At 36.1% G+C, this 19,205-nt stretch overlaps 1 pseudogene; it reads left to right on the top strand.

Moving 5' to 3' along the window:
- Positions 1-19,205, top strand: part of LOC104001945 (POTE ankyrin domain family member E-like) — a 51,720-nt pseudogene that overhangs the window by 19,283 nt on the left and 13,232 nt on the right.

The raw sequence follows: 19,205 nt of genomic DNA, 5'->3' as shown, positions 1-19,205 counted from the left end.
ACTGTGTTACCTTATGTGCTTCTACTGTATTTTAAAGTTGCGTTTCTGGTGGTTTTGTTCATTTATGTTGGGTGGATGAATTTGTGAGTGAATGACATCAGGTGTCTCCCCAAGTAGTTTGTTGAAGTTTGGGAGGATTATTTCCTAAATAACTATTTCTTGAAAAACTAAACACTCAACTTATGAAATAAAATGTTGTCTTACATCTATTTTTATAAAGGCAATAGTTTTTAACTGTTGTGAGTGGTTCATTTTAACTGAATATATGGATTTCTCAACAGAACAAGACTTAAAGCTGACATCAGAGGAAGAGTCACAAAGGCTCAAAGGCAGTGAAAATAGCCAGCCAGAGGCATGGAAAATTTTAAATTTAAATTTTTGATTTAATGTTGTTTTCTTTGCTTTAATAATATTAGATAGTCCAAATGAAATTACCTTTCAGACTAGGTTTTGAGAATCAATAGATTCTTTTTTCAAAGAATTTTTAAATAGATTCTTCAAATTTATTTTAGTAAATTCAGCAATCTCATTAACAGAAGAATGAATAGATGCTAATTTAACATTTGATATTTAACTTAAAAAACATAACCACTATAAAATTTAAAATATTCTTATTTTACAATATTCTTATTTAAAATATTCTCATCTGCCTTTTTGATTAGCTTACAAGTAATCTTTCCTTTTGGAATAGAGGCAAAAACAATTCCAGAACTTTATTTATTCTTTTATTTTTACAACACCCTAACATGATGAAGAAGGTAACATCAATTATTGGATTATATTATTAAGCAATAGAATTATGAACAATGTAACTCTGATGGTCCCTGAGCTGGATTCATGGTTAAGAAGTAATCATGTCCAGTGATTGAAAATCTGCAGTTTTATATTGTCAGTCACTGATACCAAGGTTAAAGATATATTCTGCCTTGTAGTCTCTCACTGACCTCAGCATTTCTGTTCAGGGAGGGAACCAGGTCATAAAACCAACCCAACTGCCTATTAAAAGAATCATATCTTGCAGAATGGGACCTTTGGTATTAGTGCACAAACACAATAACATTCTAACTTATTTCAGTTGCAGAAAATCAGTACATATTATTAAAAATTTTTTTATCTGCTGTAATTAGTACACATTAGAATATATTAGAACTGGACTTAAGCAGATAGTATAGATACATAACACTATCATATTATAGTATATAATTTCAATTAAAATTTAAGAATTTGCATCTCTTTCTGTTTGGTGTTGATTTCGGCTCCTAATAGTTTAAAGGGTGCCTACAACCCAGTTAGAAATCTTTTTAAAAAGCACTTCAGTGCACTGTAGGGGCTCACTAGTTAGGGTTTCGTGAGGTAAACTCTTTTCAAGTGAGGAAGCCTTTGGAACACTACAAATCATCTGCTAATCCATTTTTGGTAGATTGAACACATAACAAATTAAGTTTAGTCCGAACAAATAGTGACCAAGTTAAGTTTGCTGGTTCATGTTTTTCTTCTCCCTTTGGCTAAGGTGAATTATTTTTCCCATGTTAATCAGAAGCCAGTGATGTGGCAGTAGCTAAACATAGATTAAAAAGTTAATTCTTAATTGTAATTATTATTTATTTATTTTAATAGTTAAATTCTAATTTTAATTATTTTCTAATTTTTCATTGTCCATACTTGATTACTTAAGAATAAAATTTTTTTAAAACATGCATTCCAAAAGAGGAGACATCACAGAAATACAACAAGCAAATTAACCTTCTGTTTTTGCATCTGCAGAAAATGTCTCAAGAACCAGAAATAAATAAGGATGGTGATAGAGAGGTGTACCTTCATATTCACGTTTCTGTTAAATTAGATTTTTACATTATGTTGTTTAACAAAGTGCAGTAAGTGTAGGCATACATGATCCTATCATGTAAGTAGCATAAATCATCAGTGAAAAAGTTAATATTTAACTCAGAAAGAATTCTGTACATTGAGTTTTCGAGAGATACAAACCCTAAGATATTCTTTGATTATTATGGAACAATCCTGAATGGTGCCATAAAATGCTAAGTAATGCCAGTTTAGGAGCTTTGGACCAATCATTTTATCTTTCTTGGTTTTAGTCTGATTATCAATAGATTATGTGGCTAAAGAAGATAGTTTCTTATTCTGTGTATCTTCCAGCTAGAAAATTGTATGGCTATTGAATGTGAAATTTGGGGAGCATCTCATTTTCTGGAATTCCACGTTTGCACCTCAGCAGTTTCACTCTGCTCCTTGTGTTGTGGCAAACTTTGGTTCCCACATTTCAGTGAGCACCATCATGTTTTTGATATCCCAGGAACCAAATGAAAAAAGAATGTTCAAAGGCAGTGGGGGAGAAGAATATCTTAGTGCAGAAAAGGGCAAACTTCCTTTCTATTCCTGAAGCCCCAGAGTGTCTCATCCTCTAAATCTGACTGTTTAATGTAAAATCTAGGTAGTAAAGACAGAAGAAGACACATTTTGCATCTTTCTTTGTCTTTTTATTTGTGTGTTCCCACGAGCCAAATAGGGTAAATACATATATAAGATTCTGAAGAGTGATTGAGAATAAAAGCACAAAATGAAGGAGGGCCCTTTTTGAATTTTGGAAAATTCTGTTTTATTCATTGAAACAGAAATGAAGCAAACTTCACAGACATTTCTGTGATATATTAATGATATGATAATTACATCTTAAATTTATATGGTAATAGTTCTGTATATATGATCAAATTTAAGTGTGAAATATTTTTAGTGACTAAAATAATGGTAAACTGAGTCAATTGGTAAAATCTTTTTAGGTTCTTTTTATTCAATAAAGTGATAACCATCCTTAATATCCCACTCAAGGTTGAAGAAGAAATGAAAAAGCACGAAAGTAATAATGTGGGAATACTAGAAAACCTGACTAATGGTGTCGCTGCTGGCAATGGTGATGATGGATTAATTCCTCAAAGGAAGAGCAGAACACCTGAAAATCAGCAATTTCCTGACACTGAAAGTGAAGAGTATCACAGGTAAGCCTATGGCAACATTGAACAGGAGATAACTATGAGCTGGCAAACTAACCCTAATTTGGGCTAATATTCATGATGAACAAATTTTATAGTTTTACTAGGATATTCAGCCTTGCCTGTTAATCAGAAAAATGAAAATCAGCAAACAACGAGTTACCATTTTTTCCAGTCATTACTTTATTTGAAAAATAACCAGTATTGGCAAATGTGAGGGAAAAGGCATTTTCTTTTCTTTTTAGTGAACTTTTCTTTTAACTTCAAGGGTACATGTGCAGATTTGTTATATAGGTAAAGTGTGTCATGGAGATTTGGACTACAGATTATTTCATCAGCCAAATAATAAGCAAAACACCAGAAAGGTAGTTTTTTGGTCATCTCCCTCCTGCCATGCTCCACCTTCAAGTAAACCCTGGTGTCTGTTATTCTCCTCATTGTGTCCATGGGTTCTCATTGTTTAGTTCCCACTGATGAGTAAGAATATGTGGCATTCGATTTTCTGTTCCTGCATTAGTTTGCTTAGGATAATGGCCTCCAGCTCCATCTGTGTTGCTGCAAGGGAAATGGTTTCATTGTAAAAGACATTTCATACACTGCTGGTAAATACATTTTGAACATTAATTTAGTAGCATATTCACAAACACATGTGTAACATTAAGGATATGTAATATATGTAAAGGATATTTGTATAGATTTGTTACATACATACTTAGGTATAAGGACATTTATTACAGCATTATTATATCAAAAAGATGGATCCTTATCAATAGGAAATTATCCTTGTGAAAACTAAATCCTTACCAATAGGAAATAGCTCAATTTTCATATCCAGAAATTAATGTAGTATGAAGCCATTTTTTACAAGTGAGGTTAGATCTAGAGTATACTGATTATTTCACAATTAAAATATATTTAAAGCATTAGTGATAACACATCTTAAGATAATTTTGTTAGAATTCTTGTAATATTTGCTGTGTTGCAAATGGAAGCTACATGCTACATTGACACTGTACCTTGTTAGCAACAAGATCGCTAGTTATTAAATTTTTGTTGTCAGTGCCTGAGTGCTGAAATATTGGACCCTCAGTCTGAATATTGCCAAGGGGGATTGTACATGGGGTTCTATATTTAATATAAACATTTCAGTATATTGGGTAAAACTTTTATTAAAATACATCAAAGGGTCTTTCATGTGCTAAACCAGGAGTTGGCCAGCTTTTTCTGCAAAGAGCCAGTTAGTAAATATTTTAGGCTTTGTGGACTATATCTATTTTTTTTTTTTTTTTTTTTTTGAGACAGGGTCTCTGTTTCCCAGGCTGGAGTGCAGTTGTGTGATCATGGCTCACTGCAGCCTCAACTTTCTGGGCTCTAGTGATCCTCCCACCCCAGCCTCTCTACTAGCTGGGACCACAGGTGTGCAACATCACACCCAGCTAATTGACACTATGGACTGTAAAGTGAATAAGCATGGCTGTGTTCCAAGATACTTGACTTACAAAAACAGTCAGTGGGCTGGATTTGGCCCACAGGTGCTTATTTGCTGACCCTTGTGCTCAAAGGAAGGGGCTGCTAATGCATTGACTCTTACATGTAAAAGTGCCCTGCATGGGTGACATTATCTTTTCTTTGAGAAAAGGATATATTTGAGTATTCACCTCACCACGTTTTTCCACAGTGACTTCATATAGTTTTAAAAACTTCATTTATAAAATAAGATTATTTTCTGCATTTCTGCCACTTTATTCCTGTTAATAGAACTCAGTATTTTGCTGTGATCAATTACTTTGTATATTTGATGAGTGTCAGCTGTCGTAGAATTGGCTGATTTTATCAAGCAAGAAATACTCTCCTTGAAACTTTTAGTATTTCTTGGTCTTTATGTATAAGCATGAACAAAATGATAATCAGCTTATGTAATCTAGAAATGTTCAAGGCAACTTTTACTCTATAGTTATAAGAATTTAACACCTCAGTCTGGCATTTGTAATGCCACATGTGTATAATTTTTATAACCTTTAAAATATATAATTGTTATATAAAATTTGAAAACTACACCTGTTATATAAAATTTGAAACCATTTGTCTGTTACTTTTCCATGACTGTGGAAGAAAATTACAACATTCTCAGTCATGACTCCTAAGTGTGATGTTCTTAAAAGAACTGTCTACACTCACGAACTCAAATTTTCTTTTCATTCACTCTTGATCTCACACCAGTGTCTTCAGTTTCAGCAGTCCTCCAACGTTGTTTTTCCTCAAGATTATCACTAATTTTTTTCTGTAATAAATCTATGCATTTTTCTTACACCTCATTTTATTTAATCTGTCAGCAATATTTGAGCCAATGGAGGGCATCTCCTCCCTAACGGCATCTTCACTTGGCTTTCAGGACCTCACTCCCTCAGGCTTTTCCTCCTGCCTTTCTAGTCCATTCATCATGGTCTGTTTTGCTTGCTCCTCCTCATCTTTCTCCTTTTGGACATTGTTGTTTCCCAGGGCTCAGTCCTCAATTTTCTTTCTTGTGACTTATTCTTTTTCTTTTTTTGAGACAGAGTTTGACTCTGTCCCCCAGGCTGGAGTTCAGTGGTGTGATCTCGGCTCACTACAACTTCTGCCTCCTGGGTTTAAGCGATTCTCCTGCCTCCGCCTCCTGAGTAGCTGGCATTACAGCTGTGTGCCACCATGCCTGGCTAATTTATGTATTTTTAGTAGAGACAGCATTTCCCCATGTTAGCCAGCCTGGTCTCAAACTCCTGACCTCAGGTGATCTGTCTGCCTTGGCCTCACGATGTGTTGGGATTACAGGTGTGAGCGACTGCACCTGGCCCCTCGTGACTTTTTCTGCTGTGTATATGCTAGTGATTTCCAAATGTATGTCTCCAGCTCAGATCTCTCTCCTTAATTCCAGATTTCTATATCAGCCTGCCTACTTGACGTCTCTATTTGGTATCACACACTTGTCAGATCCAAAATTGGGCTACTGATGTCCTTCCTGAAATCCACACCTCATGTAGTCTTTCCTACTTTGGTTAAGGGTAACTCTTAACCACAAATCTGCCAAAAATCTTGGTGTCATTCTTGACTCATCTCTCTCTCTCTGACACCTCACATCTAATCTCTCAGTAAATCTTGTGAGGTCTACCTGAAGAATATGTCCAGAAGCCAGTCATATCTTGTACATCTGAGCCACGGTCATCTGCAGTCTAGATGAGTGTCATAGACTGGGAATTGATCATCCTGGCTTTTAAAAACTTCCCTTTTCATCCATTCTTAACTCAGTGGATGTATTTAAAACATGAGTCAAATTGTGTCATTCCCCTGCCCTAGCACTTCTGATTGCCTCCCATTTCACTCTGAGTATATGTCAAAGTTCCTCCTAATTATCTCCCTTGCTCTGCTTCAGCCACACTGAATTCTTGTCGTCCCTTATCTACCCCTAGTGCTTAAAGACTCCAGGCACACCTCTGTACTTGGCAGTTGCCTGTGTCTGGAATGCTTTTTCCCCAGATATCCTCCTAGCTTTCTCTTTCCATTCCTTCAGTTCTCTATTTAAAACCCCCTTTCTAAGAAGAAGAGGAAAAAGGGTAAAAAGAAACACATTAAGTAACAACCACTTTCTGAGGAAGAACCAGGTACTACCCAGATGCATCATGCTTAAGATGCAATTGGGAGCATACAAGGAACGCTCTCTAATGTAATCATGGGAAGGTTCAATGAAACAAAAGTGATTTATCATCTCCAACTTCAAACCTATTTGTATCTTGACATCAACGCTGTTAACCTTATGTCATCGTTTCTTAGAGTCTTTGATATACAAATAAAAGGTTTTTTGTGTTAGAAAAAAAAAAACCCCTTTCTCAGCAGGGACTTTTCTGGCCATCCCAACTTTCCCACCACCCTCCCCATCAAACACATAAACGTTTTGTTTTCCTGCTTTAGTTTTTCTCCTCTAACATACTGTATATTTTGCCTTATCTGTCTGTTGTTATTGTGTGTTTTTCTCACTCTCATGAATAGGGTTTTTATTTTTCACTACCGTATCCTCATTGCCTAGAAAAGGCTTAGCATTTTGGACGTAGCTACCTAATAAATACTTATTAAATGAGTGAATGGAGTTTATCCTGAGTATATTGTTTGATTGATTCTCACTTTAAAAATGTTTGACATGGGCCGGGCGCAGTGGCTCACACCTGTAATCGCAGCACTTTGGGAGGCCAAGGCAGGCAGATCACGAGGTCAGGAGATTGAGACCAGCCTGGCTAACACGGTGAAACCCCGTCTTTACTAAAAATACAAAAAAATTTGCCGAGTGTGGTGGTGTGTGCCTGTAGTCCCAGCTGCTGGAGAGGCTGAGGCAGGAGAGTGGCATGAACCCGGGAGGCAGAGCTTGCAGTGAGCCGAGATCACACCACTGCACTCCAGCCTGGGTGACAGAGCAAGACTGTGTCTCAAAAATAAATAAATAAATAAAATGTTTGACATGGTTCATTCTAACAGTTTTGCCTGGTAATTGTATGCATTTTTAAAATTGTTTTGGCTTTTTATAATAAGCTACATTCTTTATATTAATTTTTTTATTTAGGGAGAAAAGCCCAATATTGTGGTTATTCACTATTTATTGTTTTACTAGTAATCATAATTGTAATTATGGTAAACTGAGTCAGAGGAATTGCAAACTTTAGTGGTATCTTATTTTACTTTTTTGAGATGGAGTCTCACTGTATCACCCAAGCTGGAGTGCAGTGGCGCAATCTCAGTTCATTGCAACCTGGGTTCATGCATTTCTCCTGCCTCAGCCTCCTAAGGAGCTGGCCCTTGCATAAGGCGGCCACACAAATTTTGGAAGCATTCCATATTTCTCACAGTCACTGGAAGCTCATTTGACTGTTTGCTGACTAGCTCTAAGGAAACAGTGTGAATCAAAGCAAAACGGTGCCACCAAAATATTGAAATTGTGATTTGCGCTACAAAAATAGTCATGTAAGGTGGTCTGTGAGATGACACCAGAGCCAAATGACGTGTGGGGTGTTGTGTGCAAAATATATTGTTAGTATGTATGTTAAAATTTAGAGAATATCAACTTGCAACTTCTTCATGGAACCTAAAAAAAAAAATAAAAGTAAGGTTTTGGTCTCCCATGTCAGCTGGAGATGAACATGTATATAAGCATCATTGTAACAAACATCTGGCTCAGAGTTCGAGTCTGTAGAGAAGAATCGTTGGTCCAAGTCAAGTCTTAACATCCATTGGTTTTTCTGCCCTTGGCGTGATTGATCAACTCCGTAATAGTGGACAATCACATTGTCTACTTTAATGAGATATTTATGAAAAAACTTAGTTACAAACTATCACATAGTTGAGATGCCCTGAATTATAAACCATAAAGAGTAGGACAACTAAGAAGCAAAATTAGGATTTAATAACATTTCCTGAAAACTATAACATTTGCATATTAGAACCTATGAATAAAATACACATTGGGTTTTATTTGGGATTCCAAGATAATTTCAGTCATAAAGTTTAGGCAGAGATTATTCAATTGTTTTACTGTTTCTCTGAGCATTTAGAAAAATGTTATCTTGTTAAATCATAACAACAACCTAGGAAAATAAGGCAGCATAGTCCTCACTTTGTAGAAGAAGACATTGAGCCTAAGAGAAGCAGCTTGTTCAAGAGCAAATAGCTGTTCATTATGGAACTAGGACTTATGCAGAGTTGGGACACTTTATATTATGTAATGCTAATGCAAGCTAATTTACTGGGTCAAAGTGCCCTCGATTTATGAGTATTTCACCTTTTTTTTTCTTCTTTAATTAGAAGCTTCATGAGAAGTTTGTAGAAAGTACGCATAAGTGGATGGGATAATACTGTTAAGTTCTGATATTTTACGTTTGGTGAGTTTCCAGATCAGTATTTTAAAACAGTAATTTTATTTATTATATTTTTATACATAGAATTTGTGAATTACTTTCTGACTACAAAGAAAAACAGATGCCAAAATACTCTTCTGAAAACAGCAACCCAGGTAAGACTTGTGATAGTGAATTACTTTAGGTCAGTTGTCCACAACCTTTTTGGCACCAGGGACCGGTTTTGTGGAAGACAATTTTTTCATGGACTGGGGGAAGGTGGGGATGATTTCAGGATTATTCAGTCACATTACATTTATTGTGCTACTTTAGATTATTATTACATTGTAATATATAATGAAATAATTATACAACTTACCATAATGTAGAATCAGTGGAAGCTCTGAGCTTGTTTCCCTGCAACTAGATGGTCCCTTCTGGGGGCAAAGTGAGACAGTGACATATCATCAGGCATTAGATTCTCATACGAAGCACACAACCTAGATCCCTCGGATGGGCAGTTCACAACAGGGTTGATGCTCCAAGGAGTATCTAATGTTATCACTGATCTGACTGGAGGCAGAGTTCAGGCTGTAATATGAGCCATGGGGAGTGGCTGTAAATAGAGATGAAGCTTCCCTGGCTTGCCTGCTGTGCACCTCCTCCTGTGTGGCGTGGTTCCTAACATGCCATGGACTGGTACCAGTCTGTGGCCTGGGAGTTGTGGAACCCTGCTCTGAGTGGTCCTACCATAGATAAAAAAGTAAAAGTAAGGAATTTTTGATCACAAAAGAACAGTGAAGCACAGGTCATGTTACGTATGCTTGTGCCAACAAGGTCTCATTATTACTGACTTCATTCCTCCTAATTGGAAGTTGAAAGAGATACATTTACTTTGTTGGAACAAGATCTGTTCTTCTACCTGCTGGTTAATTGTCATGATAACAGTAATTTTGTTAGAAGAAGGTGCTCTGCTACCGTTTGGCAAACGATTGTCATAATGTACAATTTGCCCAACTCAAGGGTCAGCACATTATAATAAAAGTATAAAAATGTTTCACAGTAACAAAATTGCTAGTATGCTACCTGGATGTGGACACCTAATACATGGTACAATCCAAGCTGCATAAGGACACCTTTAATTTAGCTATCTCATATCAAAAAGCTTCTATAAGTTAGGTTTTATAAGTTGCAGGAGACAAAGATGGAATAGATGTAGTTTTAGTCTTTAAGATGCTCATAACAGAACTGTCTCTATTTCATTTCTGTGCTTTTTCAACAGCATTCACAAAGGAAACATTTTTATTTATGTTTTCACTTGTCCACTTAACAAATAACTGTCAAATGTCTTTTAGATACTAAGCATTTTTTCTAAGGCTACAGAAAACAAAAAAACAGGCAGGAGCTTGTTATTATCACTGTCATTTTTATTATTTTGCTACTTTATTCAGTGCTTACTGTGTGCTAGATGCCCACTGGAAGCTTATAATTATGATTTATTATATATTGATTATGTGCCAGACATATGTGAGGAGGAATGAAAGTTTTGGAAAAAAGTAGGTATGATTTAAGGTAAGCATGCAGAGAAAGAAGAATTTTTCTAGGTAAAGAAGCAGAAGAATAATGTTTGGCAGAAGGAACATGCAACGAGGTTGTGTGTTTGCCAGAGGGAACATCTAATGAGATTGCCTGTTTGGCAGGAAGAGCAGCAAGTGCAAAAGACAAGATGCTTGAGTGAACTTTGCAGGGATTCTGAGCAATTCACTTTTGCTAATACCAAAAGTGTGAGATACGAGAGGTTGGGAATGAGGTGAATACTTAGCTAAGGCAAGTTCATGATAGACTTTTTAATACTATAGAAATGAGTAGGTTTTACCCCGTGGGCCATGGGAAGTTTACCAGGTAGAATGCTTTGGACTGCAAATACTAGATAAGCAGTGGCTAAAACAGTAGGAACCAGAGTTGTTTTGTTTGTTCATTGATATCCTAGGATCCCACTTGTCCCTCTTTCAGCTGTGCTGTTGGCAGTGTTTTATTCACGTCTCCTTTCATGGTTCGCTAATCCGCAGCAGCTCCAAACATCTTGTTCTCACAACACAACATCGCAAGGGCTGCATTTCTTCACGTGTGTCTTTTAAACAGTGAGAAAACTTACAAGCATGCAAGGGGCTTCCTGTAACATTTCATTGGCTGGGTCACAGTACCTGCTCATTCCCAAACCAGGCACTGAGAAGGCAAATACCTAATTAGCTTAGAATAAACATTTCTCTTTCTGAGGTTAAGGAGGGGGATTGGGATAATAAACATCCCAATAGACTTGTGTTTCTTCTGCAAGAAAGAATAAGGAATGGCTACTGATAGCCAACAATGTGTGCTGCAGGGGCTCATTGGAGAAATTTGAGCAGGAGAGTCACAAGATTAAATTTGAGTATTAAGTCATTCTGGTTATGGTGTAAAATGGGTTAGAAAGCTTTTTCTGTAAAGGACCAGGTGGGAAATATTTCAGACTATGTGGTCTCTATCATATCTATTTAACCCTGCTGTTGTCTGCTGTTGTGGCGTGAAATCATGATTATACATAAGCAAACGGGCATGACTGAGCTCCTATAAAACTTTATTTACAAAGCCATAATGCAGATTGGATTTGTCCTGTGGCCTATAGTTTGCTGGGATTCATGGAAGACAACCATGTACAGACCAGGAGACAAAGGAAGCTTTTGCAGTAGTCAGCTATGGTTTCCATGTCACACATCCTTGGACTAGTATCAATGTATCATAAGGGTTTCACCCATCCATGGTGAAATAAATAACGTTAGGAATCTCAGTTACTCATTTTAATATGTTGGCCTTTGTTATGCCTTTTTCATTTGTTTTGCTTAATTTTTTTTTTCATGTAAGAAATAACATTAATAGTTGGCGGTTTTCTTTTAAATAAAAGCCATTTTGTAAATGTTTATGTTCCCAGTGGCAGTGGGAATACAAAATGGAGGCAGAAGAGAGGTATTGTCAATATGATTTAGTGATAATTGAATGAGAAAGGCTTGGGGGACAGAGAGAAATCTCAGATGATGTACAGGTTTCCAGGTTGTACACTAGTATTTAACCTAGTTGTGAGGAAGGAGTAGGAAATTTTCTGGTGAATACAGAAGAGCAAAGAACAGCAGGTCAGCAGGAATGACTAATGTTTTTCTATGCATGTTTAATGGAATATTCGTGTAGGATATTTTGAGTAGGTAATTGGATAATCAGCATTTATAACTTGCATCCTACTAGTTTGACTCTCACTAATAACACTTGTCAAAGATCCAAGAATCTGAAAGTGGATGATAAATGTCCATGTGTATCACCATCCATGACCGAAAGTCAGCATCCACAGAACACAGACTTGGGACAGATGAACTTAATAGATAAAGATGAATATCGGAGTTGTTCCTCTTAGGGAATGATACTCTCCATGACCTGTGTGAGTCACAGCTGCCAGAAAAGAAAGAGCAAGGAGCGTATGAAGGCAGCACAGCAAATTCAGTCGTAGAGTGCCCTGCTTGGCTTCGTGTCATAGTTCTGACTTCTAATAAATCATTTTCTGCAAAATATGCTTTGTGTTTTTCCCTCTTGCTGCCTGCAGCCAAACAGAATCCCTTTAGCAGGGCATTTTTGTGTTCTTCCTTTAAACAAGGCAACATATAAATAATGAAAACAAGAGAAAGAGTGGTTTTTGTATGGGATAGTATTTAACATAAACTTGAGAGTGAGTACCAGGATTATACTTAGAATTTATGGACTGGATGGGAAGACTGGATAGAAATCTAAAGATTGCTGACTCAAACACAATGTAATTTCTTTGCTTTATTGTCACAGCTCTGAATTCACGACTCTTAGTTGTATTCATATGCACTATAACTTTACAAAGCATCTTCCCAAACCAAATCTTTACTGATTTATTATAATTTGTATGACTTTATTAAAGAATTGACTTTCCAAGTGTTCATGAGAATTATTGAGAATTCGCTACATAGTATCATTTCAGTTGTGTCCACATGAATTATCTGTCACTTTGTCTTAATGAATAATGGTTCACTTGAAATATTGGTTTTGGCATTTAAAGTGATCTATATCTCAATGCAGATAGGACCAGGGACCACTCTTGAACATTAATGTCCAAGCATCTTAAAATTACACATGAGGCTTTCATAATCTGACTTCTGCCCCACTCTCCATCTTTAGCCCTTTTCCCTGTGTGCCCTTTCTCTGGCATTACTGAGCTGCTGGTAGTGCCCTACTCACTCATCCTTCTATTGTAGGCAAATACTTTCATTCTTTCAGGCCTCGCTCCCGCTCTTACTGCTGCCGGGCATGCTGTCACCCTTTCCTGCCCTCTACCCCTTTTAATCTGGCCAGCCTCAATATTTAAGTCTCTGCTTGGGCATGTGTTCTAGAAAAGCCATCCCTGAGATGCTTTATTTTCATTCTTTTTAGACCCTAATGCCTAGCATGTATGTAGCAGGACTCAATACAAATTTTCTGAGTAAAACAAAGACTGTTTTTACAAAGATGATGTGCAAGACTCTCCCCTGCAGTCTTGGAGCAGAGGGGACAGACATATGGAGAAATAATGTACAGCTTAGGGGGTAAAGATGCCGTAGAAAAATCAGTAAAATTCTAAGGCAGCCTCAAGGAAGGAGATACCTGTTTATTTGGGGAAAGACATGCAGAATCAAGGAAGACTTCACATAGGATTGTTTCAAAAGATGAAAATAAGGCTGGGTGTGGTGGCTCATGCCTGTAATCCCAGCACTTTGGAGGCTGAGGTGGGCGGATAATGAGGTCAGGAGATTGAGACCATCCTGTCCAATGGTGAAACCCCATCTCTACTAAAAATACAAAAATTAGCTGTGTGTGGTGGTGCTTGCCTGTAATCACAGCTACTCAGGAGACTGAGGCAGGAGAATCGCTTGAACCAGGGAGTCAGAGGTTGCAGTGAGCTGATTGCACCACTTCATTCCAGCCTGGTGACAGAGCAAGACCCTGGCTCATTTAAAAAAAAAAAAATTAAAATAAATTTGTCAGAATTATGGAGGGAAACATTTTAGATATTAGGAAAATGTTGTACAGTAATAAAGGTGTCAGCAGTGATTTTGGAAATCATTTATAAGGTACTATTAGGAAGTGGAGAACAATATACTGTGTCACTTTATTGTTTCTACTGTATTTTAAAGCTGGGTTTATGGTGGTTTTGTTCATTTATGTTGGGTGGATGAATTTATGAGGGAATTTTAAACATGTGTGTATGTCTTCAATCTGGTGACATCTGATGTCTCCCCAAGTGGTTTTTTGAAGTTTTTGAGAATTATTTCGTAAATGACAATTTCATGAAAGATTAAACTCAATTTATGAAATAAAATGAAATGTCTTAAATCTGTTTTTAAAAGGCAATAGTTTTTAACTGTTCTAAGTGGTTGATTTTCACTGAATATATGGATTTTTCAACAGAACAAGACTTAAAGCTGACATCAGAGGAAGAGTCACAAAGGCTTAAAGGAAGTGAAAATAGCCAGCCAGAGGCATGGAAACTCTTAAATTTAAACTTTTGGTTTAATGTTTTTTTTTTTTTTTTTTTGCTTTAATAATATTAGATAGTCCAAATGAAATTACCTTTGAGACTAGGCTTTGAGAATCAATAGATTCTTTTTTTAAGAATCTTTTGGCTGGGGGGGTGGCTCATGCCTGTAATCTCAGCACTTTGAGAGGCCGAGGTGGGCGGATCATGAGGTCAGGAGATCGAGACCATCCTGGCTAAGATGATGAAACCCTGCCTCTACTAAAAATACAAAAACTTGGCCGGGTGTGGTGGTGGGCACCTGTAGTCTCAGCTACTCAGGAGGCTGAGGCAGGAGAATGCCATGAACCTGGGGGGTGGAGCTTGCAGTGAGCCGAGATCTGCCACTACACTCCAGCCTGGGCGACAGAGCAATACTCTGTGTCAAAAACAAAAAACAAAAAACAAAAAATATTTTAATAGATTCTTAAAATTTATTGTAATAAATTCAGCAACCTTATTAAAAGAAGAATCAATAGATTCTAATTTAATATTTGATATTTAACTTCAACATAACCCACTGTGAAATTTAAAATACTCTTATTTTAAAATATTCTTATCTGCCTTCTTGATTAGCTTATAGCTAATCTTTCCTTTTGGAATAGAGGCAAAAACAAATTTCAGAACTTTGTTGTTTTATTTTTACAACACCCTAACATGATGAAGAAGGTAACATCAATTATTGGATTATATTATTAAGCAATAGAATTATGAACAATGTAACACTGATGGTCCCTGAGCTGGATTCATGGTTAAAGAGTAATCATGGCCAGTGATTGAAAATCTGCAGTTTTATATTGTCAGTCACTGATACTAAGGTTAAAGATATATTCTGCCTTGTGGTCTCTCATTGACCTCAGTGTTTCTGTTCAGGGAGGGAACCAGGTCAAAAAAGCAACCCAACTGCCTATTAAAGGAATCATATCTTTCAGAATGGGACCTTTGGTGTTAGTGCACAAACACAATAACATTCTAATTTATTTCAGTTGCAGAAAATCAGGACAGATTAAAATTTTTATCTACTGTCATTAGTACATATTAGAATATATTAGAACTGGACTTAAGCAGATAATCTAGATACATAACACTATCATATTACAGTATATAATTTCAATTAAAATTTAAGAATTTGCATCTCTTTCTGTTGGGTGTTGATTTCGGCTCCTAATAATTTAAAGTGTGCCTACAATCCAGTTAGGAATCTTTTAAAGAAGCACTTCGGTGCACTGTAGGGGCTCACTAGTTAGGGTTTCATGAGGTAAACTCTTTTCAGGTGAGGAAGGTTTTGCAACACTACAAATGATCTGCTGATTCATTTTTGGTAGATTTAACACATAACAAATTAAGTTTAGTCTGAACAAATAGTGACCAAGTTAAGTTTGCTGGTTCATGTTTTTCTTCTCCCTTTGGCTAAGGTGAATTATTTTTCACATGTTAGAAGCCAGTGATGTGGCGGTAGCTAAACATAGATTAAAAAGTTAATCTTAATTTTAATTATTATTTATTTTTTTAAGTTTAATTTTAATTATTTTCTAATTTTTATTGTCCATACTTGATTACTTAAGAATAAAATTATTTTAAAAACATGTGCTCCAAAAGAGGAGACATCACAGAAATACAACAAGCAAATTAACCTTCTGTTTTTGCATCTGCAGAAAATGTCTCAAGAACCAGAAATAAATAAGGGTGGTGATAGAAAGGTATACTTCTATATTCAAATGTTTGTGTTGAATTAGATTTTTACATTATGTTGTTTAACAAAGTGTAGTAAGTGTAGGCATACATGATCCTATCATGTAAGTAGCATAAATCATCAGTGAAAAATTTAATACTTAACTCAGAATTCTATACATTGAATTTTAAAGAGATGCAAACCCTAGAGATATTCTTTCATTATTATGGAATAGTCCCGAATGGTGCCGTAAAATGCTAAGTAATGCCACTTTAGGAGCTTTGGATCAATAATTTTATCTTTCTTGGTTTTAGTCTGATTATCAATAGAAAATGTGGCTAAAGTAGATAATTTTTTATTCTGTGTATTTTCCAGCTAGAAAATTTTATGGCTATCGAATGTGAAATCTGGGGAGCAACTCATTTTCTGGAATTCCATGATTGTACCTCAGCAGTTTCACTCTGCTCCTTATATTGTGGGAAACTTTGGTTCCCATGTTTCAGTGAGCACCTTCGTGTTTTTGATATCCTAGGAACCTAATGAAAAAAGAATGCTCAAAGGCAGTGGGGGAGAAGAATATCTTAGTGCAGAAAAGGGCAATCTTCCTTTCTATTCCTGAAGCCCCATGATGTCTCATCCTCTAAAATGACTGTTTAATGTAAAATCTAGGTGGTAAAGAGGGATGAAGACACATTTTGCATCTTTGTCTTTTTATGTATGTGTTCCCACCAGTCAAATGGGGGTAAATACATATATAAGATTCTGAAGAGTGATTGAGAATAAAAGTACAAAATAGAGGAGGGCCCTTTTTGAATTTTGGAAAATTCTGTTTTACTCATTGAAACAGAAATGAAGCAAACTTTACAAAAATTTCTGTGATATATTAGTGATATGATAAGTGCATCTTAAAATTATATGGTAATAGTTCTGTGTATATGATCCAATTTAAGAGTGAAATGTTTTTAATGACTAAAATAATGATAAACTGGTCAAGTGATAAAATCAATGAAAAATATTCTTTCTATTCAATAAAGGGATAACTATCCTTAATATCAAACTTTCATTCAAGGTTGAAGAAGAAATGAAGAAGCACGGAAGTACTCATATGGGATTCCCAGAAAACCTGACTAACGGTGCCACTGCTGGCAATGGTGATGATGGAGTAATTCCACCAAGGAAAAGCAGAACACCTGAAAGCCAGCAATTTCCTGACACTGAGAATGAACAGTATCACAGGTAAGTCTGTGGCAACATTGAACAGGAGATAACTATATGCTGTCAATCTAATTCATGATGAACAAATTTTATACTTTTACTAGGATATTCAGCCTTGCCTGTTAATCAGAAAAATGAAAATCAGTAAACAATGAGTTACCATTTTTTCCAGTCATTAATTTATTTGAAAAATAGCCAGTATTGGCAAATGTGAGGGAAAAGACATTTTCTTTTCTTTTCAGTGAACTTTTATTTTAGCTTCAGGGTACATGTGCAGGTTTATTATATAGGTAAACTGTATCATGGAGGTTTGGGGTACAGATTATTTCATCAGCCACATAATAAGCAAAATACTCGAAAGGTAGTTTTTTGGTCGTCTCCCTCCTGCCACGCTCCACCCTCAAGTAGGCCCCAGTGTCTGTTATTCTCCTCTTTGTGTCCATGAGTTCTCATGTTTAGTTCCCACTAATGAGTAAGAATATGTGGCATTTGATTTTCTGTTCCTGCATTAGTTTGCTTAGGATAATGGCCTCCAGCTCCATCTGTGTTGCTGCAAGGGAAATGGTTTCACTGAAAAAGACATTTCATACACTGTTGGTAAATACATTTTGAACATTAATTTAGTAGCATATTCACACACACACGGATATATAACAGAGTAAGGATGTATAATACATGTAAAGGATATTTGTGTAGATATGTTACATGCATACTTACATATAAGGACATTTATTATAGCATTATTATATTAAAAATTTGGAGCTAGTCTACTTCCTTATCAATAGGAAATAGCTCAATTTCCATACCCCCAAAATAATGTATTATGCAACCATTTTTGAAAAATGAGGTTAGATCTAGGGTATACTGATTATTTCACAGATAAAATGTATTTAAAGCATTTAGTTTGATGACACATCTTAAGAGTTCTTGTTAAAAATCTTGTAATATCTGCTGTGTTGGAAATGGAAGCTACATGCTACATTGACACTGTAACTTGTTAGCAACAAGATTGCTAATTATTAAATTTTTGTTGTCAGTGCCTGAGTGCTGAAATATTGGACCCTCAGTCTGAATATTGCCAAGGGATTGTACATGGGGATCTATATTTAATATAAACATTTCAGTGTATTGGGTAAAACTTTTATTAAAATACATCAAAGATCTTTGATCTACTAAACCAAGAGTTGGCCAGCTTTTTCTGCAAAGAACCAATTAGTAAATATTTTAGGCTTTGTGGACTACATATATTTATTTTCTTGAGACAGGGTCTGGCTCTGTTTCCCAGGCTGGAGTGCAGTTGTGTGATCATGGTTGTGTGATCACTGCAGCCTCGACTTTCTGGGCTCTAGTGATCCTCCCACCTCAGCCTCTCTACTAGCTGGGACCACAGGTGTGCAACATCACACCCAGCTAATTGACACTATGGACTGTAAAGTGAATAAGCATGGCTGTGTTCCAGGATACTTGACTTACAAAAACAGTCAGTGGGCTGGATTTGGCCCACAGGTGCTTATTTGCTGACCCTTGTGCTCAAAGGAAGGGGCTGCTAATGCATTGACTCTTACATGTAAAAGTGTCCTGCATGGGTGACATTAACTTTCCTTTGAGAAAAGGATATATTTGAGTATTCACCTCACCATATTTTTCCACAGTGACTTCATATAATTTTAAAAACTTCATTTATAAAAGAAGATTATTTTCTGCATTTCTCTCACTTTATTCCTGTTAATAGAACTCAGTATTTTACTGTGATCAATTACTTTGTATATTTGATGAGTGTCAACTGTCCTAGAATTGGCTGATTTTTATCAAGCAAGAAATATTCTTGTTGAGACCTTTAGTATTTCTTGGTGTTTATGTAT

The sequence above is a fragment of the Pan troglodytes genome, chromosome 16 (assembly GCF_028858775.2).
Source record: "Pan troglodytes isolate AG18354 chromosome 16, NHGRI_mPanTro3-v2.0_pri, whole genome shotgun sequence".
NCBI lineage: Eukaryota > Metazoa > Chordata > Mammalia > Primates > Hominidae > Pan > Pan troglodytes.
This window is presented reverse-complemented; position numbering and strand designations above follow the sequence as displayed.